Source organism: Meles meles, chromosome 13 (genome assembly GCF_922984935.1).
Source record: "Meles meles chromosome 13, mMelMel3.1 paternal haplotype, whole genome shotgun sequence".
In the NCBI taxonomy this organism is placed as follows: domain Eukaryota; kingdom Metazoa; phylum Chordata; class Mammalia; order Carnivora; family Mustelidae; genus Meles; species Meles meles.
In genome coordinates this window covers 13249377-13275320 of record NC_060078.1, presented here as the reverse complement: position 1 = coordinate 13275320, position 25944 = coordinate 13249377, and the positions used below count along the sequence as shown (strand labels likewise).

Genomic DNA, 25944 nt, shown 5'->3' with positions numbered 1-25944 from the left:
GCAGGCCCAGGGCCTCCTCCTTCACGTCCTCACTGGGAGGAACCTTCACACCAAGGCCTTCCCTGCCTTCCCGACAATGCACTACCGGGCAATCTCACCCACACACGCGTATCTCACCCATGCACACATGCCCACGCAGGTGGACACTCCCGTCCACTCTTCCGCTAACGTTCGGCCAAAACCCTGATCACTGCACCCATACATTTGCCTTATTCTCCCATTAGGCTGTTTCTCCAAAGTCTTTCTCCCATTAGGCTATAAGCTCCAAAGCATAGGTTTGGGTTTTGTTTTGTTTTGTTTTTTGTTTAAAGTGGTTCAGGGGCGCCTGGGTGGCTCAGTCAGTTAACTGCCTGCTTTAAGCTCAGGTCAAGATCTCAGGGTCCTGGGATCGAGTCCTAAATGGGGGAGTGTCCCTGCTCAGTGGGGAGCCTGCTTTTCTCTCTGTCCCTCCCCCTGCTTGTACATTCTCTCTCTCAAATAAGTATCTTTAAAAAATAAAAATAAAGTGCTTCACTATCTCGAGTATCCAAAGGAGGGCCTAGAATGTAAAAGTGATACCAAGAATTTGGTGAATAAAGGAAACTCCTGATAGTCCCCACAAGGTCCTGGGGTTTTCATTAGCAACAGAGTTCTGAGGACATAAAAAGGCCCTCTGAGGATATCATACCTTCAGAGAAGAGACGATCTGAGCTGTTTTAATAGAGTATTTTTAAATAAAGCGAACAGCAACATCAGAGATGACACAGGATAGCTGATTACAGGGCAAGTATGGAAGAAACAACTGTTATAAACCCACGGGGGTGAGATGGCTCCGGGTTATCCCACCTGATGAGCTGAGGCACGTGACACACTCTTCGCAGGAAACAAAGTTGATTGAGTCTGAAAAAGACTCTGGGTTGCAAGTGGACACCCGCCACGTGTTCTCTACCCCCTGACTTGCCCCAATCACTGGGCCCTTCACCGAGAAAGGGCATTCAGTCGGTTTTATTTTACTTTGATTTGCTCATTTTGACAGAAGGGAAAACCAACAGAATGTGACAATGTCGGGACAATAATCATGCTTCCAAATGTTTTTCTTAGTAGTGGCTTTTCTGACTGTGTGGGGGTTTGCAAATGACTCCATTAATAATTAACATTTTGGGGGGTTCCTGGGTGGCTCAGTGGGTTAAAGCCTCTGCCCTGCGCTCAGGTCATGATTCCAGGGTCCTGGGATCGAGCCCCGAGTCAGGCTCTCTGCTCAGCAGGGAGCCTGCTTCCCTTCCTCTCTCTCTGCCTGCCTCTCTGCCTACTTGTGATCTCTGTCTGTCAAATAAATAAAATGTTAAAAAAAAAAATAACATTTTTCTACCAAACATGTTGGAAGAAAAAGATTCTGTAAGTTATATATTACTTACATAATCTTTCCTTCTATCTTGGTTTCTTTCCCAAACTATTACAGGGAGAAATAGCTATATACAGTCAAAACAGAAATACCCAACACATCTCTCAGTGTGATATAAATAAATTACCAAAGGAGGGGTCCAGGATTAAAAACCCCTGCATAAAAAGCAAAAAGACTGATCCACATCTAAAAAGGCTTTCTTCATTTTACTAGAGGATTTCTTAATCCTTTTTAAATTAGTGAACTTTCTTAGTCCTTTTTAAATTAGTGAACTTTCCTTGTCAACCTAAATTAATTCAATCTATTAAAAATATCATTGGTATAATCTTCAGAAATGTGTTCACTACATGATAAATGCAACTGAAAAGAACAAGAAAACCCTGGGAAAAGTCTATGTTATCAAACTTTGAGAAAAAAATAATAAATAGTGAATGCTTTGGATTAAATAATTTAAAAGCCTCAAAATATTTATAACTTGGGTTGCAAGCCATCTTCTTCCTTAGAAACCATTTCCACCAATGCCAACTCAAAGTAAACATTCCAGTATGTTATAAGCAAACAGCCATTTCTTCATGGTGAAACGTGACGATCCGCCACACACACACATTTTATAAAATTAAAATCCCAGAGCAGTTACTCAAAGAACTCAGGATGAATATTAACACCTCTCAATCCTTCAAAGACTAATGCTAAAATTTCTAATCATATTATGGTCTTATGTAAGCGTCTACAGCTAGTAACGCAGCTGCCATGCTTACCATGGTATGTTTCTGCTTCTTTCCACGGCAAATACATAAAGCACAGCATTCCTTTTCAAGATTTCAAAGTCTGTATCTGTCCCAGACCATTGTTACTCCTACTCGGGTCATCACAACTTGAGCTTTCCACCACTCTAAGTCAACTCTGACTCCATCTAACATTTGCTGAGAACCACAATACATCCTTAAACAATTACTCATTAGCTTACGTAATGCCCAATATATTGCTGTTTCCAGGGCCCTACAACCCACTGTGGCAATGCAGACAGGGAGGTGGGCAAGGAGGGCTGGACGCATTAGGTCAGTAACTAAGATGGTGGGTCCTTTTCTGCAACATTAATCCAGGAAATTAATTAAACAGAAGATTAGAGTTCACAACAGAGTGTGTGATTCCTTCAGGATCCCAAGGGGCAGACACATAGGTGACACACTCCCGTCAGAGGGCAATGCTTCTTGCTTTCCATGCTGCCACTTAGGGTTACTCCAAGAGTATATGGCCAACTGCATACTCAAATCCTAAATGCGATCCCGCAGATCCGTACACTGTGCAGAAAACCGTAACACTCAGAATTTCTCCTTCAGATTGATTCCTTGTTTACATCACTGGCATAGTGTACTACTTGCAATTATTTTCACTTATAAATACTATTCCGCTTACTCAGAATCAAGCAAAATAACACTGAATAAAAGGACCGATGTCATGGATGTCACCATGAGGACCCATGGTGGACATCGCATCAGGGGTTACTCGGGCATCACAGCGTACTTAGAAGGGTAGAACTGTATGATATAAAACATTAGGCAGCTAATTAAATCAATGAACAAAAATAAATCTCATTTCAAGAAGTAATGTCTCAAAGACATCAAGGTCTGCCCAACTCAGAAAGCATCTTACAAGATACTATTTTCCACCTCACTCGAGACCTAATCCGATAGGTTGGAACAGACTCCTAAAATCAAAGAAGAAACTGGGCTTATACCCAAGTTTTAATTTTTTGAGCTCAAAAATGCCTTCCCACGTAATCTATTAGAAGCACCTGCTAAGAGGCCCCCCGGTGGCTCAGTCCATTGAGCGGCTGCCTTCGGCTCAGGTCATGATCCCAGGGTCCTGAGATCAGTTCCACATCTCCCTCTCCCTCTGCGCTTCCCCCTGCTCGTGCTCTCTCTCTTTTTTCTCACTCTCAAATAATAAAATCTTTCAAAAAATCAAAAAAATTAAAAAAACAAGCACCTACTAAAAACAAAGCAACAAAACCAGATCTTTCCTTCCCACAGAATGACACAGCAGATACCTAACAGTACCCCTGCCCAAATAAAAATAACAGAAGAAGAAGAAGAAAATACAACATCTTTTTAAATGCATTGGTGAGGTGACAATAAAGGAAGAAACAGGAGAAGGGGGAAAGCCACAGAACCAGAATCTCCGGTCACACTGACCCTCTGTGATGATCCTTCTGCCGACCAGAGAGGCCATAAACCCAGGTCACTCAGCTGTGAGCTGAACAGACCCCTTCATTACACTGGACCCCACAGAACTGGGCCCTCGGAATACAGGTAATTTCTTTTTAAAGTGGGTATATTTAGGGTGGGGGGGGTGGGTGGAAAATCTCCCTTGAGAATTTATAACTGGCAACTGGTACTCTGTGGTTTTGTGGTCCAAATTCAAAAAACCGCAAGTAGGGAATTGAGTTAGTGGTGCCTACTGATACCTGAAAGGAGCAAATGTAACTACTTCAAACTAGGTCTTAAAGAACTCGCAGAGATAAAACTGCTAAGGAACATGAGTTCACACGCAATAAACCATAAACACGCAAGGAAACACATCACCATGAACGGGTGCCAACAGACACAGGCAAATGAGTCAGATCTGAAAAGATGTCAGATACCGGAATTCAAATGCTGGAGGGCAACATAAAATAAGCAGATTTAACATATCTCAATAAACAAGGGAAGTCTGAAAAGGAGTAAAATTTCATTTAAAAAGTATTACCACATGGACTTCAGAAGGGACCAAAAATAATGGCTAAATATTTCAAAATTAAAAAAAATATTTATTGAGCACCTATATCCTAGATGTTGTACCTTTGTCTAGTCTCTGGAGACAAAGCAGTAGGGTGAAATAAATAAATAAGTAAATGAATGGATAAATACATAAACAAAATTTGGAAGTGTAAAAATCCTTTTTTTTTTTTTATCAAGGACAGTGTAAACAGCAGATTAAAAATAAGCTGAAGGGGTGCCTGGGTAGCTCAGTGGGTTAAAGCCTCTGCCTTCAGCTCAGGTCATGATCCCAGGGTCCTGGGATCAAGCCCCGCACCGCATCAGGCTCTCTGCTCAGCGGGGAGCCTGTTTCCTCCTCTCTCTCTCTGCCTGACTCTCTGCCTACTTGTGATCTCCGTCTGTCAAATAAATAAATAAATAATCTTTTTAAAAAATAAAAATAAGCTGAAAAGAAACTGGTGACTCAAAAGACAAATGCAAAGAAATGGTCCAGAATTGTGTAGACAAGGACAAAGCCAACAAAAATAAAAAAGGGACACGGACCAGGGAAGGGAGAAACTCTTACCATATGCCTGGTGGGGGGTTCTTGTTGAAGAAAATAATAAAGAAACTAGGTAGAGGCGTTATTCTAATAAATAATGGTGAAATTTTCCTAATATCAATCTTCAGACTCAGAAAATCCAAAAAATCACCATCAGGAAAAAGGGAAGGGGCAAGGAAAGAAGAGCTCCCCACCTGGATGTAAGAAACCATGAACACCAAAGACAAAGCAGAATCTTTAAAGCAGCCAGAAGGCAAGAGAGCTGAGCTATTTGAACTGGACTTGGAACATCACATGGGAGTGAAGCAGGCACAAAAAGAAAGGAATGAGTCTCCCACAGAGCAGTGTAAGCAAAGGCACAGAAGGAAACAAAAACAGGTAATGAAGATTTCACAAATTGCCAGGCTCCGTCACACCGTATCCAAAGACAAGAATGTCCTCTCACTGTCCGCTTCAACCCTAAAACAGAAACCAGTCTCCTACGGCCCCTAACAAGTTATAATGACCACCCCTGAGGACCCCATCGCTAAAGTTAAAAGACGGAACTAGCCCTCTGTCTCTCCTAACCTTAGAACTTTGGAGGCACAGCTACGGAACTGTGAACTTCAAAGCAAGTCAGTCTATGGGAATTCCAACTTGGAGGGCTTATGTCAAGTACCAAATCCAGGAAGCCTCGGATGCCTGCCGGAGAAATACAGGCAGAAGGGAAACCTCAAGTAATACCATGGGAATGTGTGTTTTCCTTCTCTTGGCCAACCCTAGGTTTTCTGTGCCATCGTGACTCCCAGGCTTTCCTTCCTAATAGCGACGTCTGGAAGAGAACGAGGACAAGGAGCACTGAGTTACAGTCCCTGCCTCAAGTCAGCCTGTTCTGGGGGGAGCGCGTCTACTGACTATTCACTCCTCTTGGTTGTAAGCACCTCCGTTGGGGAACTCACGTGAAAGAGCCAAAGAAAACGGCGGGTGGGGGGGAGGGGTGCTCACTGAACTAGTCCATGAAGCCTCGACCACATTAAGCACCCAGGAAGGTGAAAATCTGCAAACGAGAATTTGAGAAGTTCTGAGATTCCTCTGTGAATGCCGGAGCTGCCCTGACCTGTGTGATGGTGTGGCCAGACTCCAGGCCCCGCTGCTTCAGAAGGAGCAGGAAGAGTTCGTGCCGCCGGTCAGGGGAATCAAGCCTCGTTGCTGCGGGCAGCGCAGGGCACTCATGAGGGACGAGGGGCGGCCGGAGCAGACACTCATCCCAGCCACGCAGAGGTGGCTCAGTTCACCATAAGCCACGGGATGCAGCCTCACCAGTGCGGGCACCAGGCTCGTCCAGAAGCTTCCCCCTCTGCGAGGACGAGGCTTATTTAACCGTTTGTTGTAAGGCTGCCTGTGTAATAATGCAAAGCGTAAAAACAACTCTTGGCCATGTCTGCCCCATCAGTGTCCCTGCGGTGCGTAACCAGTGAGTGAGGGTCACTGTCAAGAGCACAGTCCGGGAAATCAAACCAATCTGGGTCCGAGTGCTGGCTCCGCCAGTCTCTGAGTGCCCGAAGCCAGGCAGGCTGCCCGACGTCCTAGCCACAGCTGAGTCACACTTCCACGAAAGCAGACCCCACCTACCGCCAGGCTTTTGGTAAAGATTCAAAATAGGTATGGGTACACAGAGCATCCGCTAAGTAAATAAAAATTCTTCAGAAGCCTAAAGAAACAGAGCTTCTAATCATGTAGCCCACTACTGACAAATAAAGTGGATTCCATTTATTCCCAAACTGACTCACACTGAAAGCTCACATCCTTGAGGGCAACTTCCCAGTGGGGCACACCAACAGGACCGCTTAGCCAACGCTGTGCACTTGAAGACATGGGTCCACACTTGGAAGGATCACACCTCTGTGAACTACATGAGAAGATTTCTGGCAAAGTGGAGTGTCTCCGCTGTGTCATCTTCACTAAGGGTCTGGGTGACGGGGGCAGCATCAGAAACATGCAAGCCCAGTCCTTCGCCTACACCAGCCTCGGCATCGACTCACAACTTATCCAAGAACCCAGGAGAGCCTCCGTTAGGAAAGGGACATTTTTCATCACATCTCAGACTGATAATATAGTCTCAGTAAAATCATGAAACAGTAACTCTTGAAAATATTAAATTTCAATAAGTTCATTCAATGTTTAAGTATAATCATAAGCCAAGAATCCACGAAATGAGAACAAGTAGCAGACACTGGTGGGAAAAATAGAGTGGAAGAGTTACGATTCCATGGGCACTAGGGTTGTTTCAAATTCTGACAGCAAGGGGCGCCTGAGTGGCTCAGTGGTTTAAGCCGCTGCCTTCGGCTCAGGTCATGATCTCAGGGTCCTGGGATCGAGTCCCGCGTTGGGCTCTCTGCTCAGCAGGGAACCTGCTTCCCTCTCACTCTCTCTGCCTGCCTCTCCGCCTACTTGTGATCTCTCTCTGTCAAATAAATAAATAAAATCTTAAAAAAAAAAAAAAATTCTGACAGCAACACGGTCTCCAGAGCACCGAGTGTGAGACAGACAGACGTACTGCCCATCGCCCTGTCTGCCCAGCTGCACCATGGGAAATACCCACTTGGAACCTCAGGATCCTCATCTAGGAAACGGGACTTGTTTAATGTTCCTATGGTGATACGATGATCAAAAACATAAATACTTGGCCCGGGGTCTATCTGTAGCATTCTACATTGGTAGAGTAGAAGGAAAACAAAATAGCCTAATGGATCAAAGTGACACATACAGGACGTGGCCACTTCCATAAGAAAAGAGCCAGTACGCACCTGAGTGGCTCAGTGGGTTAGCCTCTGCCTTCAGCTCAGGTCATAATCTCGCCGTCCTGGATGGAGCCCCGTATCAGGCTCTCTGCTCAGTAGGGAACCTGCTTCCCTCTCCCTCTGCCTGCCTCTACTTGTGATCTCTTTCTCTGCTGAATGAATAAAAAAAATCTTAAAAAAAAGAAAAGAGCCAGCATATCAAGAGACACCCACTGAAGGTCATGGGATAGGAAATAATGGGTGACCCTGACCTGGACAATAAGCGTTACTGAGAAGATAAGAATTACAGGCTATCAGCAAGGAAATGAAGTAAGCCCTCCACATTGTCACTGGGTTGGAGGGGAGGGTACAAGGGGTCAAAGTTCACAACTCACTGGTTATTGGTCAGGGGAAGAATAAAGCCAGGAAGGAATAGCTGATTCAAAGGCCATGTCCGCACTGAGCTTCCATACTGGCTGCCCAGTTCCCAGAATCACAGGCTACACATCTTTATCACTCTTCTCCGCCCAGAGTTGCAAGTTGCCTTTATGGTCTTTCTTGGCCTTCAGGCAACAGGAAGGGCTCTGGAGACCCTGCCTCAGAGCTGTGCCAGGAGGAGTTAAGAGCAACAGCCCCCTGCAAGGTCAAATTGCTTTTGAGGCCAGGTGAGCAACGCCCATCCCTGAGTGCAGGGTCCATTCCAGAGAGCGGTTCTGGTGGAGGGAGGGGGGGTGCAGCAGAACGGGCCAGGGCAGGGTCAGCCCTAGCTCTGGCTCCCACCTACCTCCCACAGCAGCCCTTCTGCATCTACCGATGGGCTCCTTCCACGTTATTCTCGCGTAGGCTTCCTCAGGCCGGCTCCTGTCTCTTCCTTCATGACGTTTCCAACCACATGCTTCTGGGAAACCCCCAAAGATCTCAGTGGTGGCCCTGGAAGAAAGGAGCAACATGAGCTCAGCCATGGGGAAAATGGAACCATCAGCCCTGAAGCTCAGAGGCACATTATCAACCCAGGCCACATCACTGGAAGCGAAATGAAAGCGTTAGATCGGAAAACAAAAAAATTCACAACCGGCCTTCCCAACTCCTACCCTCCTCTTTCCAAGCTTTCTGTTTCTTACAGCCTTTTTCTTTTTTTTTTTTTTGCCAAAAATACACATAACTTGAAACCCCACCTTTTCTTCGTTGAAAACTCAAGTCTGTAACTCTCTACGTCACAGAGGCATTTCTCTTTTTATGTATTTATCTACATTCTTTGTCAACGAATAACTGATTTTCACAAATCAACTGCATCAACTTCAGTATGAAAACAAATGGTAACTAGGATTACCCTCTTTACGAGTTGATGAAAAGGTGGTCCCTTCTCTGAGGCCAAATCATTACCCCCGCAAACGCTACCTGCTAGTTACATCCATGTCAACGGGCTTCTGCGTAACCAGGAAGTTAGAGATGTTTTTGCATCTGACAAAGAACAAAGAGCCCTCTTCATACCGTCCCTCATCAACAGCTGCTGGTACTTCCACACACAAAAATGTGTAATCTAATGGCAGCTTGCAACAGAGCATCTCATTGTAGTCGTGTTTCATCAACAGCATTCTGTTTTTTCCTCTCTAGAACCATCTGTCAGAAGTGCGTCCTCAACCCTTTCCAAGGTTGCATCACTGACTACCTGATGAAGGCGAAGGCTACTCTGGTACCACTCAAATCTCAGAAAGACCTTCAGCTCTCTGAAGCCCATCCTTGGACACCAGGATAAAAATCCTAAGGCCGTGTACCAAACAGGACGGCAGCCATCTTGAACCTACCCAAGAGGATTAACTTTGTGAGGAAACAATTCTTGCAACAAAAGAAATCACTCTTAACAGCGCAGAGAACCTTGTCAGAGCCTAAGGCAGTCCCTGGATTACCCTCTCTTTATCCCGTCTATGAGAAATAGGACTATACGTGGAAATAATCAAATACAGGTGGTCTCTGGGTTATGATGGTTTAACTTATGACTTCTTGACTATGACGAGGCAAAAAGCAATACATATTTGGCAGAAACCATGCTTTGAATTGGGATCGATTCCTGGTCTAGGGCTCTGCGGTACAATATTCTCTCATGATGCCGGGCGGCAGCAAGCCTCAGTTCCCAGGCAGCCACCAGACATGAGGGTAACTTACAGCCATTCTGTACCCCCACAACCCCTCTGGTTTTCATTTTCAGCACTGAATTCAGTATTGAGTAAATTACATGACTCATTCAACACCTGATTATAAACCAGGCTCTGTGTTAGTTGACTCTGCCCAGCTAGAGGCTAAGATCAGCGTTCCAAGCATGGTTAAGGTAGGCTGGGCTGAGCTACAATGCTCAGTACATTAGCTGTAGCAAAAACGCATTTTCAACTTATGATGCTTTTACCTTATGACGGGTTTATCGTGACATAAGCTCACGGTAAGTGGAGGAAATTATATACAGTCCCAAAGAAAGCTACGGTCACAAATTAACTAAAAGACTAACAAAAATTAGGCTTGCCATTACATTGACTCAAGATTATTGAATTAAAGCTTCGGAGTAAAATATACATAAAAGAACATCATCTCCTGATAATAAAACATACAGAGTAAACACCTGAAGATAAAGAAAGGATTTTCCCCCCACAAGAAAAGTGTACCTCAGGAAACAGGTATCATCTTATATTCAAGACCTCATATTATGAACAAAAATCTGTTTATTTTGAATTATAAAATAACATTCGGGAAAGTAACTTCAGCCAATGTTGGCCTTAGATGTTTTCAGAGGAAAGGAAGCGAAGGAACAGACTCAACAATTATTTCTGGAGGCACATCCTGACAAGGGCGTTTACAGGATACCATTTTTTAAAAGCCCCAAATCCAGACTGCTTTTTAAAATGATATTTAATTATCATGATAAAAAAATAAATGACATTTAATATAATTTAAAAGAGCAATCTGGATTTTGGAATAATCGATGACCCACAGAATGGAGCTGTTTATCTCTGCTTCCCTCCAAATCCCCCTGCAATTAAAATTGTAGTAAAGCGAGAAAAAGACCAAAATTCCTAAGGACAAAGAGAAGAGCAAAGTAGGTGAGAGCAGACAACAGACATCAGTGACACTTTGGAAGCTGAAAGCAGAGATGACCGCCGAGCCCTGCAGAGCCTGCTGGGACCTCGCTGCCCAGAGAAGCAAACAACCCCAGCCGACTGCTCAGGGAACGGGGCTGGGGTTCCTCAGAAGGACAGGGGAAGGGGCGGGGTGGACAGGGACTGGCTAAAAGTCTTCACAGAGCAGTTAGACCTTTCCCTGATGCCACGTGCAACAATTAACTCAAACTGGGTTCAAGGCCTCCACAGAAGAGCTGATAATAAAAACTGCTGGAAGAAAACACATGACGCTGGGCCTGGCAACGATTTCTTGGATCTGACCCCAAAAGTGCAGGCTACAGAAGAACACACAGACAAACAGAAACAGTCAGTCACAACGCAGACTATGAGGTGGGAAAAAATATTTGCGAACTATATATACGATAATGGGGTTAATACACAGGATACATAAAGAATTCCTACAACCCTGGGGCAAATAATACATTATATGTTAATAAAAATTCTTTTTAAAAAAAGAATTCCTACAAGTCAACCCAAAGGACAAATAACCCAATTAAAAAAAACGGGCAAAGGACTAGAAGGGACATTTCTCCGAAGAAGACACAGAGGTGGTCCAGAGAGATATAAAAGGGTGCTCAGCCTCACTGATCATCAGGGGAAATAAAAATCCACACCACCTGAGAGAGCACCTCGCACTGTCAGTGGCTGCGAAGGAGGGAAGGGAGGAAACCATAAGGTGGTGGTGAGAACGTGGAGAAAAAGGAGCCCTTGTGCGCTGCTGGTGGGAATGCAAGCTGGGTGCAGCCACTCTGGAAAACAGTTAAGGAGGCTCCTTAAAAACTTGAAAATAGAGCTACCCTATGACCCAGCAATTGCACTACTGGGTATTTACCCTAGAGAGTACAAGAACACTGACTCAAAAAGTTACGTGCACCCCTGTTTATTGCAGTGTTATTTGTAACAACCAAATCACACAAGCAGTCCCAAGTGTCCACTGACTGATGAATGGATAAAGAAGAAGTGATGTGTGTGTACACACACACACACACACACACACACACACAGAGAGAGAGAGAGAGAGAGAGAGAGAGAGAGAGAGGAAGAGAATATTACTCGGCCATAAAAAAGAATGAAATCTTGCCATTTGCAATGACATGGATGGAGCCAGAGAGTACAATGCTGAGTGAATTATGTCAGAGAAGAACAAATATCACATGACTCTGCTCATAGGTGGAATTTAAGAAACAAAACAAGTGAGAAACAAAGAAAAAGAGTAACAAAATCTTAACTCTAGACAAATGACTGACAGTCACTGGAGGGGAGGTATGGGTGGAGGATGGGGGAAGCAGGTGATGGGGATGAAGGCGTGCACCTGTCACGATGAGCACAGGGTGATGTAGAGAACTGCAAATCAGTATATTGTACACATGAAACTAACAGAACACTAAATGTTAATTATAGTTGAATAAAACATGGGGGAAATTTTTTAAATAAAAATTTTTTAAACAAAGATACCTGCACACCCAGGATCACTGCAGCACTGTTCACAATAGCCAAGAGGGAGAAGCAACCTAAATGTCTGTCAATGGGTGAATGGTTAAAGAAAAAGTGGTACAGATATAAAATGGGACACTAACACTTAGTCTTTTTTTTTTATTTCTTTTCAGCCTAACAGTGTTCATTGTTTTTGCACCACACCCAGTGCTCCATGCAACACGTGCCCTCCCTATTACCCACCACCTTGTTCCAACCTCCAACCCCCGCCCCTTCTAGACCCTCAGGTTGTTTTTCAGAGTCCATAGTCTCTCATGGTTCACCTCCCCTTCCAATTTCCCTCAATTCCCTTCTCCTCTCCATCTCCCCATGTCCTCCATGTTATTTGTTATGCTCCACAAATAAGTGAAACCATATGATACTTGACTCTCTCTGCTTGACTTATTTCACTCAGCATAATCTCTTCCAGTCCTGTCCATGTTGCTACAAAAGTTGGGTATTCATCTTTTCTGATGGAGGCATAATACTCCATCGTGTATATGGACCACATCTTCCTTATCCATTCGTCCGTTGAAGGGCATCTTGATTCTTTCCACAGTTTGGCGACCATGGCCATTGCACTAACACTTAGTCTTAAAAAAATGAGCCAAACTATGGAAAGAACCTAGATGTGCATCAACAGATGAATGGATAAAGATGTGGAATATATATACAATGGAATACTATGCAGCCATCAAAAGAAATGAAATCTTGCCATTGGCAATGACGTGGATGGAACTAGAGGGTATCACGCTTAGTGAAATAAGTCAATCAGAGAAAGACAATTATCATATGATCTCCCTGATGTGAGGAAGCTGAGAGGCAACGTGGGGGGTTAGGGGGTAAGAAAGGAATAAATGAAACAAGATGGGATCGGGAGGGAGACAAACCATAAGAGACTCTTAATCTCACAAAACAAACTGAGGGTTGCCGGGGAGAGGGGTGTAGGGAGAAGGTGGTGGGGTTACGGACATTAGGGAAGGTATGTGCTATGGTGAGTGCTGTGAAGTGTAAACCTGGTGATTCACAGACCTGTACCCCTGGGGCTAATAATACATTATATGTTAATTTAAAAATTAAAAAAAATTTTTTAAAAAATGAGGCAATCCTGTCATGTGCTACAACATGGAAGAACCTTGGAGACATTATGCTGAGTAAGAGAAGACTGTCGCCCAAAGAGGAAAAGTGTAAGACTCCATTTCCATGAGGTGCGTGAAGCAGTCAGGCTCTTAGAGATGGGGAGTAAAGAGTGGATGCCAGAGGCTACAGCGGGAGTATGGGAGAGCTCCGTCCACGGATACAGAGTTTCAGTTTCATTAAGATGAAAAAGTTCTGGAGGTCTGTGGCAGAACAGTATCAATATAGTTTACACTATGTACTAGGCACTCAGAAATGGTTAAAATGGTAAATTTTATATTTTTTGTTTTTTTTACCACAATTAAAAAAAAGATCGGAGGAGATTATCCTGGATTATCTAGGTGGGTCCAGTGTAATCACAAGATTCCTAAAAAGTGAAAGAGGGAGCCAGAAGCAGTCAGAGAAATGCAGTATGAGGTGTATTTGACCTGCTCACTTAAAGCAGCCCCTACCTGGAAGGGGGCCAACAGCCAAGGATGGCAGCCAGCTTGAGGAAGGTAGAACAAGGCAGGGAACGGATTTTCCTCTAGAACTGCCAGGAAGGAAGGCAACCAGACATCTTGACTGGGGCCCAGTGAGAACCGTTAAACTTCTGACATACAGAACTGTACAGTCGAAAAACTACCATGTTGTTTGAAGCCCAAATGTGAAGGGGCAATTAGATCCCCAGATCTTTTCCCCATCCAAACAAACCATCCCTATTCCTATCAAACAAGAACAGGATCCTCTTTTTAAAAATAAAATATTCAGAGACCAATAAAAATTAAAACATGCTGGCAGAAATTAAAAGTTCAACAATAACAGGAAAATCTCTCAGAAAGAACAAAAACACACAGAGATGGAAAACAGTTCAGAAGGGATGCCTGGGTGGCTCAGTCGGTTAAGAGTCCGCATTCCACTCAGGTCTGGGATCGAACCCTGCATCCGGCTCCCTGCTCAGCACGGGGCCTGCTTCTCACCCTCCCTCTACCCACCACTCCCCCTGCTTGTGCTCCCTCTCTCTCTTTCAGTCAAATAAATAAATAAAATCTTTTAAAAAAATAGTTCAGAAAAAAACATAAGAAAATGAGAGAATCAAACCAGTGGGTCCAAATATCCAAACAACAAGCTCGCAAGAAAGAGAAAACCGAGTGGAGAGGACATTATCCAAGTAGTACAACAAAATTTCCCAAATTGAAGGATGTGAGTTTCAGAATTGAAAGGACCACTGACATCAAAAGATTGTAAGACCTGAGTCCCAGCTGGGAATTTCAGCACTCTGGGGGGTAAAGAAGAGTCAAACATTTTCCAGAGAAACAAAGCAGATCACACACAACCAGCTGGGAAGCAGAACAGGCTGAGACATTTCCACTAAGTGTCACAATGCTCAGCCACAAAGAAAACTCAGTTGTAATAAAGCGAACATTAAATACTAATGTACTCACACACAGCAACATGACTACACGCATCAAGTGGAGACAGGAGGGGGCGGCGCAAGCTGAGGGTAAGGGGAGACGTGTGAGCGCTAAATCCTTAGCAGGAAATCAGTAAAAGTCTAAAATTTTAAGAGAGACCAGTAAGTGACACTCACAGCCTATGGCGTGTTATTTAGAAATAGGCTGGCAAATGCGAGAGAGTATAAGGAGAAGAGTCGGAAAGGGCTGCCTCTGGGCACAGGAGTGACAGCAGCGTAAGTGCAAGGGGGATGGCTGTCACCGTATTGCGTTTTCTTTTACAGATTCATTTATTTATTTGAGAGAGTGTGTGAGCAGGCAGGAGAAGCAGAGGGAGAGAGAGAGAGAGAGAATTCCAAGCAGACTCCGTGCTGTGTGAGGAGCCAGATGTGGGGCTCGACCTCCCAACCCCGAGATCACGACCAGAACTGAAATCAAGAGTCGGACGCTTAACCGACCGAGCCACCCAAACATCCCTATTACAGTATTATTTTAATTATAAACGATGTGCATGTACTTACCTCAAAATAAATATACTAAACAAATGAATAGATGGAAACCAGAAAGAAGGAAAGAATATTTAACAAAGCCAACCTACAAACCGTCACCCCGTGGACAGCTCCAAGATAACAGCTGTCCTAACACTGGGCATGTGGTTACTTACAGCTTGGAGTAAAACTGCTAATTATAGCCTCACACACGGATTCCCAATGTGCTGCATGGCAGCCAACCAAAATGGTAATGTGCTCTGGAAAATGCTACCGGGTGCTTTAACAATGTGACCAATAATAGAGACGTCGACATCAGATATGTACCTAAGGACTGGGAGGAAAAGGGAAGAAAACTACTCTGAGGTAGAAGACAGCATGAGTTATAATATTGTGTGACAGAGATACACAATTATTAAATATACAATATGTGACTAAGTTAATTAAATGGTGTAAGTAAGCATTTGACTATTGTCTTTATATACCCAAAACATTCTTTATATACTCAAGTAGGCCACAAAAATTGGGTGTTTTTTTTTTTTAAGTTCTTCTCCATGGAAAAACATGGGAAATACAAATCAAGTCTAAAAGGTACATAAAGAAATTAAAAACCCATTTACCTGAATCATGTTGCTTTTGTCTGTATCAATCTTCCTTCCAACCTAGAAGAAAATACTAAGTAAATTACAATGTAATGAGCAGCTTATAAGAAAACAAGCTGTTTGTAAGAAAAGAACTAAAACCCAAGGTAACTACTGTTTACTTCTTGTTCTCTACCCATAACAAAAACTGTTCTTTCCCACTTCCCAGCTAATTTCTGGCTGCCACGGTATACAGAGTAAACTTTATTAGGCAAAGTCACACAAAAGCAAGCGAGCAAATCCACCACTCGTAAAAAACTGTATACCAAGCATACTAATGGTAGAGTAGGAGTTTTAAAACCATACGCTTTTGTGAATTATCTCTTCTGCAGTCAGGCAAATAATTTGCTAATTGATGATACAGAGAAAGAGGAAAAAGCAAGAAAAAATCATTTTTCAAACTATAAGAATTACAACTACAGGGTAAAAGGGTAGCAACCTGTTTAAACTTTCATTCTTTATCGAACACAACTGCTAGCAAGTGGAACATTTACAGACCATGTATATGAGAATGTGTATGATCAAAGAGTTTCTAAGTCATCTTCGAAACACACCCCCTTAAAGGCTTAGACTTGCTTCCTCATTTAATTTCATTAAAGACTTTCTCAACTAAGAATGAGCTATCACCCTTCCAATAGAAGTGTGAATTATGGTACCTGCAGAAAGAGGGAAAAGTTACCCTTTTATTTTTTTTTTAAATAAAAAAAGATTATTTATTTGAGAGAGAGCAAGCATGAGCAGGGGGAGAGGCAGAGGGAGAAGGAGACTCAGCGTTGAGCAGGGAGCCCAATGCAGGACTCGATCCCAGAACTCTGGAGATTGTGACCTGAGCAGAAAAAGCAGATGCTTAACTGACTAAGCCACCCAGGCGTCCCAAAAGTTACCTTTTTAAAAACTTCATTAACATTTGTATTAATGTATTGCCTGCATACAGAAAAAAAAACACAGAAATCTTGAGTGGCTCCACCTAAAGCCAACACACCCTTGGCAGCCACCGCTCTCCCCAGAGGTCACCTGTCAAACACCACACATTAGTTTCGCCTGCGGGCAAGGTCCTGTTATCCAGACATCTGTCTGCAAGTCCACAAACCCCTGTACCTGGACCAAAATAAAATGCTCCAGGAAAAGAAAAGAAAGTCGTCGCTGATAACAAGGAGATACTGTCTCAGAAAGATGTTGACCCATCAGAGGAAACTGTTTTGGCTGACTAGATGGTTGTTTGAGGTCAACCTGCAGCATCTCGAGACTGTAGGACACAGAAGCTATGATATAAAGAGATGCATGTCTCACTGGTGGTTAGTGAGGGAAGGGAGGATGGAGACTGATCTCCTTTCTGTAGGTACAAGAACAGCTATGAAAATACAGGTAATAACCAGACGAGTCTGTGCTAAAAGCTAGACTAAGGGACAGACACATCAACTCCTGTGATCTTCCAAGCGCTCTGAAGCCTGCAGAGGGATAAGGATGTGGAGTCTCCGAGTAGATAAGGGTGACAGGCCAAGCTAAATAGTAGATAAGGCCAAACAGTTCCTCCTTTTTTTTCCTAAAGATTTTAACTTGTTTGAGAGGGAGAGAGAGCACAAGCAGGAGGAGCAACAGATGGAGAGGGAGAAGCAAGCTCCCCGCTGAGCAGGGAGCCCAATGCTGGACTCGATCCCAGGATCCTGAGATCAGGACCCGAGCCAAAGGCAGGTGCTTAACTGACTGAACCACCCAGGCACTGCCAAAGCAATTCTTCTTCATGGCTTCTATGCAGGGCTAGAGACACCAGAAAACCAAAAGGAAAATGTTCAGAAAAGAGGCCAGGCTAATTAGATACAGAATATACTATATGGTTCCTGCTTGTGAGTTATTTAAAGGAAAAGAATCAAGTAATTCGGGGTCCACAGAAGTCTTCTGAATTACCAGAGAGTTGACTAGTTCTGTCATTTGTAAAGTAGGCCCACTTATCTTTCTGAGCCTCAAAGGAGAAGTTTCAAAAGAAATCCGTAGGCTTTACAAGGTATAATTTTCTGTCATGTTACTTTGTTTTATGCTCTGTATGCTTTTCCCACTGCAGCGGGAGAAATCAAAAGAACATGATGTCCGTCAGAAAAAGTCACAGATGCAGAGGCAAACTGCCACCAGAAAATTACTGAGGACCCTATGATAGTGCCAGCTTCAAACGACACACCATACCTGCATGAATATTTAATTTAATCACCGATATTTTCAAAAAGCAGGGAACACAGTTCAAAGAATGTTCTTTCTGCTACTCAAAGAGGGAGAGGCAAGAAAAATTCAAGAAGAGCGGAGGTAAGACTCCACGTGATGTGCTCGCTGAAAGGCAAGTCGCTCAAAGGGCCTTCTGCACCCTCACTGAGAAGTACGAAATACTGTCAATAGCTAGGACCTTCAGACACCATATGTAAATCAATTAATTGCCTTTACATTTAATCCTAGGAGAACTGTGCAAAGCAGGGAGGCCTTAGGATCCCCAGCTGATGGGATGCAGCCCCTAGGTCCAGAGAGATCAGGTAACTTGTCCAAGCTTGCAAACCTGGCCAAGGTCACAGTGCAAGGAAGAAGGAAAGAGTTCCCATCAAGTCTGCAGGGCACCAGAGACACTGTTCTGGCTTCCAGATGAAAGTGACCAAGCCTGCTTCTCCATTTAATCACTTAAGATTCTTTCACTATTTCCTGGTTTCAAACTGCTTCTGGTTTATCCTGAGTAAAAGGTTTCGGCCTGCCTTCCTCCTGCGAGATGGGGTAATGTCTTGATGGCAAGTGGCTTGAGGACAGAACCAAAAATAGGCCTGGATGGTCTCTTTTTCATAGAGGAGCTAATGGTTCAAGCAGCTGAGAGCTCTCTGGGGATCTTCTGTATATGGGATCGGGCCCACCTGCACAGTAAAGCATACAGGGGAAAAAAAATTAAACGGGTAGTGCTGTGGCTCTTTCAGTTGAGACCAAGTGCAGTAAGCCAAGAATCTTCGCAGACAGTAACCCAGCGACAGGCAGAATGCTGGGGGGAAAGAGGACAGAATAAGGGAGTCTTCCCTTATTTGCTAATTCTGGGGAGCATGCTCACCCTGCTCTGTGTCTCCTAGCGCTGACTTCCTCTCCAGAAGAACCACACTGGGGCGGAACGCTCAAAAGGGTGAAAAGGAATGAGCGTTAAAGAAGCAAGCCTTCTTCAACTGAGGAAGGAAAAGATTCAAGTTCACAGCATTCCAGAAGGCATGGCCAGCTCCCACTTTACAGGTTTATATTTGAAGGGCCAGTCCTGTCAAAGCTTATCACTTCCTCCTGGAGTAGCTTCATCTTGGGGGCCAGCCTGAGCGATGGGGAGGAAGAGGCTGCCCACAGGACAACCCCAGCAGATGAAGCTGCAATCAGCTGCCACTGCCCACCACGGACATGTGACAGGAAACTGCGGTGGGCACGCTTCACGGCTAGCAGCCCCAGTCCAACTCTGTAATTATAATTCAGTTATTTCTTCTCAGCGGGACGATGGTGTGTAATTAGATGAGAATAATACGGAGACCAGTAACAGCACAAGATCAATTTAATTATACTTTTCTATTTTTATTACATTTTTCCATTAAGATGACACTTTATTAGAATAGTAAAGACCACTGCAATTTTTCTCATTCTCACTCATAAACAGCAAATGCAAATTAAATCTTAGTCTCCGACTACAAAATCCAAAGTACAAAGTGAGTGCTTTCTTCCTAATCTCTAACAACAAGCACAGTTTAATTGCACAGTTTCTCTCTCTCCTGCTTGGAGGAGAACCTCAGCAGTCTCTCAGGAGGGATGCGTTCAGGGGCAGGCATCAGATCAAGTTTACATGACTGGAAGGGGCCGCGTGTATCTGCAGACCCTGCCAGGCTGCCTTCTGGTAGCAGCTGGCCTCACCCTCTTCACCAGGGAGAACAACGTGGGATTACACTCCAGGAAAGCCTTGATCTGCCCCTCACTGCACCACAGTCCTACTTTTTCCAGATTTTAAGCCTAGCACCAAGAGGGAATTGGATGTCTCTTCCCCACCACCTCTTAGCCCTTGCTTCAATGTGCAGGACATCACGGTTTTCCCCGGAAGCCAGAGCCCCTTCTCTGAGCTACTCAGCAGGTGTAAAAGAAAACATAACCCTCCCTCCACCACACACACACACAAATCATCCATTAACTACCCTGGAGACTTCCCAACCTGCCTCTTAAAGGGCTTTCCTTTCTCTTCTGTAAAGTGCATTTGAATAGCGGAGTTTGGAGGAGCAGGCTCACCTGGAAGAAAAGGACAGGTCTGCAAACTTCAGCCCACTAAAATGTGGGAGCCGAAGGAGAGCATTATGGGGTTAGGGGGCATGCAAGCATTTTCAGGGAAATACAAGGCGCTAAACATTCCCAGAGACAAAGGAGAGTGAGAGCAACTACATTCAGGGAAGCGAGGAGAGAAATTAATGGGAACAAAAAGCAAAATGGTCTGAAGCTAATCCCTGAAGACCTGAGCGTGACCTCCGGCGAAAATCACCCCTTCTTCCCTTCCCCAGAGAGGAGGTAAGCGCCTTCCTCAGAAGGAAGAAGGAAAGTCCCTTTTATCCTGTATTCAGCAAAACTTTCCTGAGTGGGATCATGCAGAAATCCCAGAGCAGCTTCGGTGAAGGAGCTCACAGTTCCGCCAGAAGGAACACCCAAGCCACTGTTTACACTTCCGGGTGCCAAGTGATAATGGGGAGGTAAGGAACATCAACCCACATTAGCGCTTCCCTGCCTGAGACCAGGCAACCATTCCTGGCCACTTCATGGCTCTCGTTCTAATCCCTGAGACCAGTGAATGTCTTCTTGCTACTGATGGGAACAGGGGTATAAGGGACACAGAAAAGGGTCTTTCAAACACAAGTAATAGTTTTTATATTAATTAAACCCTTGGATACCCCTGCTCTCACCCCAAATTTAAAAAAATCTATCCCTGTTTCCCGATTTGAAGTCTGCCCAGAAGAGTCTCCGGCGCCTCGAACTCGTACTCAGACACTCACAAACTGAGGAAAGAATTTTCTGACATGGCAGGTCCTGGTATCAGCAATATTCTGCCCTGCTTTACTGGAGGGGTCTCGTGGTTACGAAAAACACTACCCATGGATGTGCCAATATAATTGTCCTCAAACGTTATTGAATCGCAGTTCCTCAAGCAGAAGGACCACACTTTATCCCTGCCAACATGCTCCCAGCACCTAAGACAGTGCTGATCATCCTAACAGGTTTTTCTTAACCAATTCCATCAAGTCAAACTTCTCAGGTCGGGTCAGCCACCTTTACTTTGCACACCAAGTCATCATTTTCAAACTGGAGGTTGACCCACCTTCAAAAGATCTGTTCGTTGTTATTCGAATGTTTGAGAATGCAGTTCTCTCTCATGTCCTTCCCTTCCCTGCTCCCTCACTGTCAATCATGCCCACGACCCGGCTTAGATAGAACAGCGAAAATCAACATATTTACAATAGTACACGAATTTTCTACATGATCTCTCTTTTACTTAACAAAAACATTGTTCTCAAGGTGTCACATGCGCACCCAGTAAACGCTGGTTTGGTAATTACTCCTACTTAATATCTGATTATAACTTACCTTTCACTAAAACCATCTTTGCACCGTGGTATGTCACTAACAAGAAAAGTTTTGATTGCAGAAGGATCAAAAGCTATAATGCCTTTTAAAAACTACTTAATTGAGGTCTCATCCATTGTGGTCCCTGCAGCCTCCCTTGCAAACACCTTCTTCCCAATTCATCAGAAAGTCTCACAACCAGCGATTATGTCATGGCGACAGAGAGGAACTGAAGGGATCCAAAAAACCCTGTTTGCTCCTCTTCCTGCTTCTGTTCTTGCTAGGACTTGCACCCCCACTTTACACACGGGGTATAAGACCAATGGCGTGTGTCTGGAAAACATCTAAGGAAGGACCAGGAGAGGATGAAGCTGTCATATGCACATTCCAGCCACCAGAGCTAGACATCTCCACGCCAGGACCCCTGGATCCAAGGAGTGACACGTGGGTCCTCGTCTTTGTTCTCACAGCTCCTGGATGCCTGAGGGGACCCGGACACCCGACCACTGCCCTCCACCAAACTCTAAACCCCAAGCTAGGACCAGACTCCCTCTTCTCCTCTCTGAGCCTCTGTCCGCACCTGCAGTCCGTCTGCACCCTCAGGAAGCCCTGCCGGCGGCTAGGGGACCGGCCTGCGGCCCCGTACCCAGACACGGAGCATATGCAAGGCCGGCTATTCCAGAAACACGCCTTTAAAACTAATCCAAACGCCTTGCCTTTAGAATCTTGTTTCTTCCTAGCTACCGAGAAGAACACATATTTAATGAAAATTAAAGGAACTGAGCACAATGAGAACGTTCCGATTTCCTTTTTAAACACTTTGAAGCAGTTCGGACTTGAGAAGAAAACCCAGCAGGGCCCGCCAACCCAGCTGCCCTAACCCCTGCCGGTCACAGAACCGCCCTTTCCCGGCCCCGGAAGAAGCAAAATTTAGCTGACTGGTAAGAATACAAGATGGACGAAAAAGATATCCCAAACTTAGTCCAGTGTAGGAGCAGATTAATTTATTAACCCCAGTTCCCGGCCGAAAATCAGCCACGTGAATCGAAGAGGATGCGGACGGATGCACGTCAGGGCGCTGGTGCAGCCCTCCGACTTCCGGAGACTCGGCCACGTGATACAGCTCCATATACAGAGCCACAGCAGATTGGACCTGCAGGAACACCTGATCACAAGGCAGCCGCTCATAGGCTGGCCCGGAACCTAAAAAGATGGGGCCAGCCAATCAGATGGCTGCCTCTAAACCTGGACTCCAAAAACCCTAAAGGAAGTTGCTAGTTAGATGCTGGGGTACAAGACCAAGGGGGCTACAGCTGGGGGTCTGGGCCACGTGTGTCGTGGGAAGTGCACACCGTCCCGGGGTCAGCATGCCCTAGTTTCCACCACCAGCAAATCACTGCAGGCAGAGCTCATGATGGCCACGGAGGCTGAACTTACGGGGAAGGACCTGCTATGGGCGCGTCTGGGTGGGACAAAACCACCTTGTTTGAGGCCGAACAGCTCACATCACTTGGTAAGGAACCTGAGGCCAAAGTCTTAAGGAAATGGAAGCCTGTTCAAGGTCCTCTCTCGTCAGGACTGCAGGTTTCTCAGCCAGAAAGGAAGGCCACTTGGGGGAGGGTCTCTAAGTTCCCTCTGTGACCTTTAACCTCGGTAGGGGCAGCACTGGGCGAGTCAACAGGCCCCTCTGTCCCGAGGAGGGCTCTACCGGGGGCAGTGATGGGAAGCATTCTCTCACCTGGGTCGTCACATGATTTCTCATCCGATTAATTGGAATTAACAAATTTTTCTATAAAGGTTCCTAAAATGTGCCACTTTCCAGGCTGTCCCATTTTCGCTATCTATACAAATAATACTGGAATTTTTCAGTTTTCAGTTGCTCTATTTTTCATTTAAAATAGCCAATGATACAAAATCCCACCTCTCCCTTAAAGAAACTAAGAAGCAGAGAGAGTAGTATTTGCTTAGTCATTAGCAAGAATATTTGTATCAGGAATAGTGCTACCATCTTAAACATATTTTCCACATTCCACTTGGGTGGGGTAGCGGTGGGGGGACATCGAAATACCTATCCTAAATACCTATCTCATCACGCAGCTTTTAACAAATTAGATGGGCATTTGTCTCAAGGTCTGAAACTGTAAGCATTCAACAAATGAAATTGCTCAAAATATTTTTAGAATGATGTCAGAAAAAAATGTCCAAGATTTTGAAAGGAACAAAAGAAAACTAGACGTCCCTTCAGGGCATGCTAGACATCACCAGGGCCCACTGGGGGCCATCCCAGTGGACAGGATTAGGAACCTCTGACCCACTGTCTGTTTCACAACTCAGTGCAACTGGCAGACTTCCAAATAATCTGCCACAGCAATGCAAGTAAGATTTGACTTCTGCCGCAGAGAAAAGATAACCCCAAACAGTACTTTGTACTGTTCTTTTTCTAACCATAAAATCATGACTTTTTTCCCCAGTTCCTCAGATTTTCCTTTAATTTCCTCATTGAGTTAAATAAAACCTACATGTTCATTTTATATCTACATGAAATACATTTTTAGCTTTTTGAAAATCATTCCTTGGCTGTGACAATCCATTTTAAACATCATTCCATTATAAACATCTAGAAAAGGGGGTGCCTGGGTTGCGCAGTCAGTTAAGCGTCTGCCTTCAGCTCAGGTCATGATCCCGGGGTCCTGGGATGGAGTCCCACGTCAGGGAGTCTGCTTCTCCCTCTCTATTTTCCACTCTCTCGCTCTTCCAAATGCAGAGATGTACATCATGCATCCACTTCTTAATGGATTTAATATAAACAAAATCCAAGTCAATGCATGTAGCAGACGGTGTGTATGTGTGTGCACACGTGTGTGTGTGTGTGTGAAAACATAGATAAAATAACTGGCCAAGCTATGCAATGAAGACAGGTGGAAGGCACAACCTAGAAAGTGAGGTAACTCCATTTACTCGGAAAAAAGAAAACATCTTGGTTCGAATCTGCTGCCCTTGTGCTTAAGTTTTCTGAGCTAAAAGACCTATCCAGCAAAACTAGCAAAGCATGGCACATGCATGCCGGCATGATTATTTAATTCTCGGAGCTTTTAAACTCCCCAAAACAGGAGCCTGGGGTTCCCTATCCCATCACTTGATGTGACTTCTTTAAACGAAGAACTACAGACGTCAAGCAGAAAACAGGGCCAAATGATTCCACTTTATAGACCCAGTGAGCAGGAGGTTAATTGTATCATTCATTTGTCTAAATGCTGTAAGAAAACCCATGAACTGGGGCGCCTGGGTGGCTCAGTGGATTAAGCCGCTGCCTTCAGCTCAGGTCATGATCTCAGGGTCCTGGGATCGAGCCCCGCATCAGGCTCTCTGCTCCGTGGGGAGCCTGCTTCCTCCTCTCTCTCTGCCTGCCTCTCTGCCTACTTGTGATCTCTCTCTGTCAAATAAATAAAATAAAATCTTTAAAAAAAAAAAAAGAAAGAAAACCCATGAACTAAAAGTCAGTGGCTTCTTGATATAAACAACCCCAATGCATGAAACTACATGACTCTAAGGATTTATACAGTAGAAATCACAACGATTCCTGCAAGTAGCAAGTCTCCTACTAAGACTTAAAATAGGAATTTATTTATGTAATTTATAAAATGTGATTTAAACACACTTTGCAAGGCTACCACGTGTTTGGGAAACCATTTCAAGCTTCACGCACATGTAAAACTGCCCCCTGGAAACCACATCCTTAGGTATGGAGAACTCGAAAGTTTCAGGTCCCTCCCCGATCTTTACGGGCACCCCCTTGACCAGAAAAATCTCGTCCTCTTTAGTGCCTACTCTTCCCTTCAGGGCCCATCTGCCTGGTGGTTCTCCACTCCCAAATGTCAGTGGAATTCCACTAGAAACCCTTCTCTGGCTGCAGGGATCTGTTTCTTTGCTCCAGAATTTCTCAGAACCTTGAAAATGCTAAGGCACACAGAGACTCTCCAAGAAAAGGCTGCGGGGATGTACCATCTCTTGCTTCTCAGAACTCCAGAGACTGCATCTTGGAAATCCATATCCTAGTGAAAATGATTCACTTGGCTTGCCTCTTGAGTTTCTTCCACTGAGAGTATTCCTCAGCCATAAGCTAAGTGTCCATCCAGGCCAGCCACATACAAAGACCACAGGGGCCTCACCCTCCAGCGGTAACCTGAGCCCCTGAATGACCACTAGCTGCCCCGATGTCTTAAGTTTGCATCACTAAAGTAGTAAGGACTGCAGGCTACAAAACATCACCTCCCTTAGGAGGCCCAGGTTAAAACAAAAATCCTCAAATGGCTCAGTTATCAAACAATAAGATGAGGCTTAGCTGTCCAGATCAAAGAAACGTGACTTTCTGGGTTGAATTTCTTCTCTTTCAGTAAGTGAAAATCTCTCTGTAATGTATTATAGTTTTTCTACTTTTCCCCTATTTGAAAAAAATACTAGATGTTCTATTTTTTCTTAAAGATTTGTTTATTATTTTAGGGGCACCTGGGTTGCTCAGTCGGTTGGGCAGCTGCCTTCAGCTCAGGTCATGATCCCAGAGTCCTGGGATGGAATCCCA

At 44.5% G+C, this 25944-nt stretch overlaps 1 protein-coding gene across 6 annotated transcripts in view; it reads right to left on the bottom strand.

Annotated features, from left to right (window-relative positions):
- The window catches only part of SGMS1 (sphingomyelin synthase 1), a 261758-nt gene that overhangs the window by 128037 nt on the left and 107777 nt on the right, over nucleotides 1–25944 (bottom strand). For 4 of the 6 annotated variants that reach the window (XM_046028070.1, XM_046028069.1, XM_046028072.1 and 1 more), the window contains 2 exons: nucleotides 15759–15800; nucleotides 8225–8370 (listed from right to left, as the gene is read on the bottom strand). The gene's annotated coding sequence lies outside the window, so the exon portion shown is untranslated. The remainder of the gene's footprint in view (nucleotides 1–8224; nucleotides 8371–15758; nucleotides 15801–25944) is intronic. The other 2 variants (XM_046028073.1, XM_046028075.1) reach the window with 1 other exon arrangement.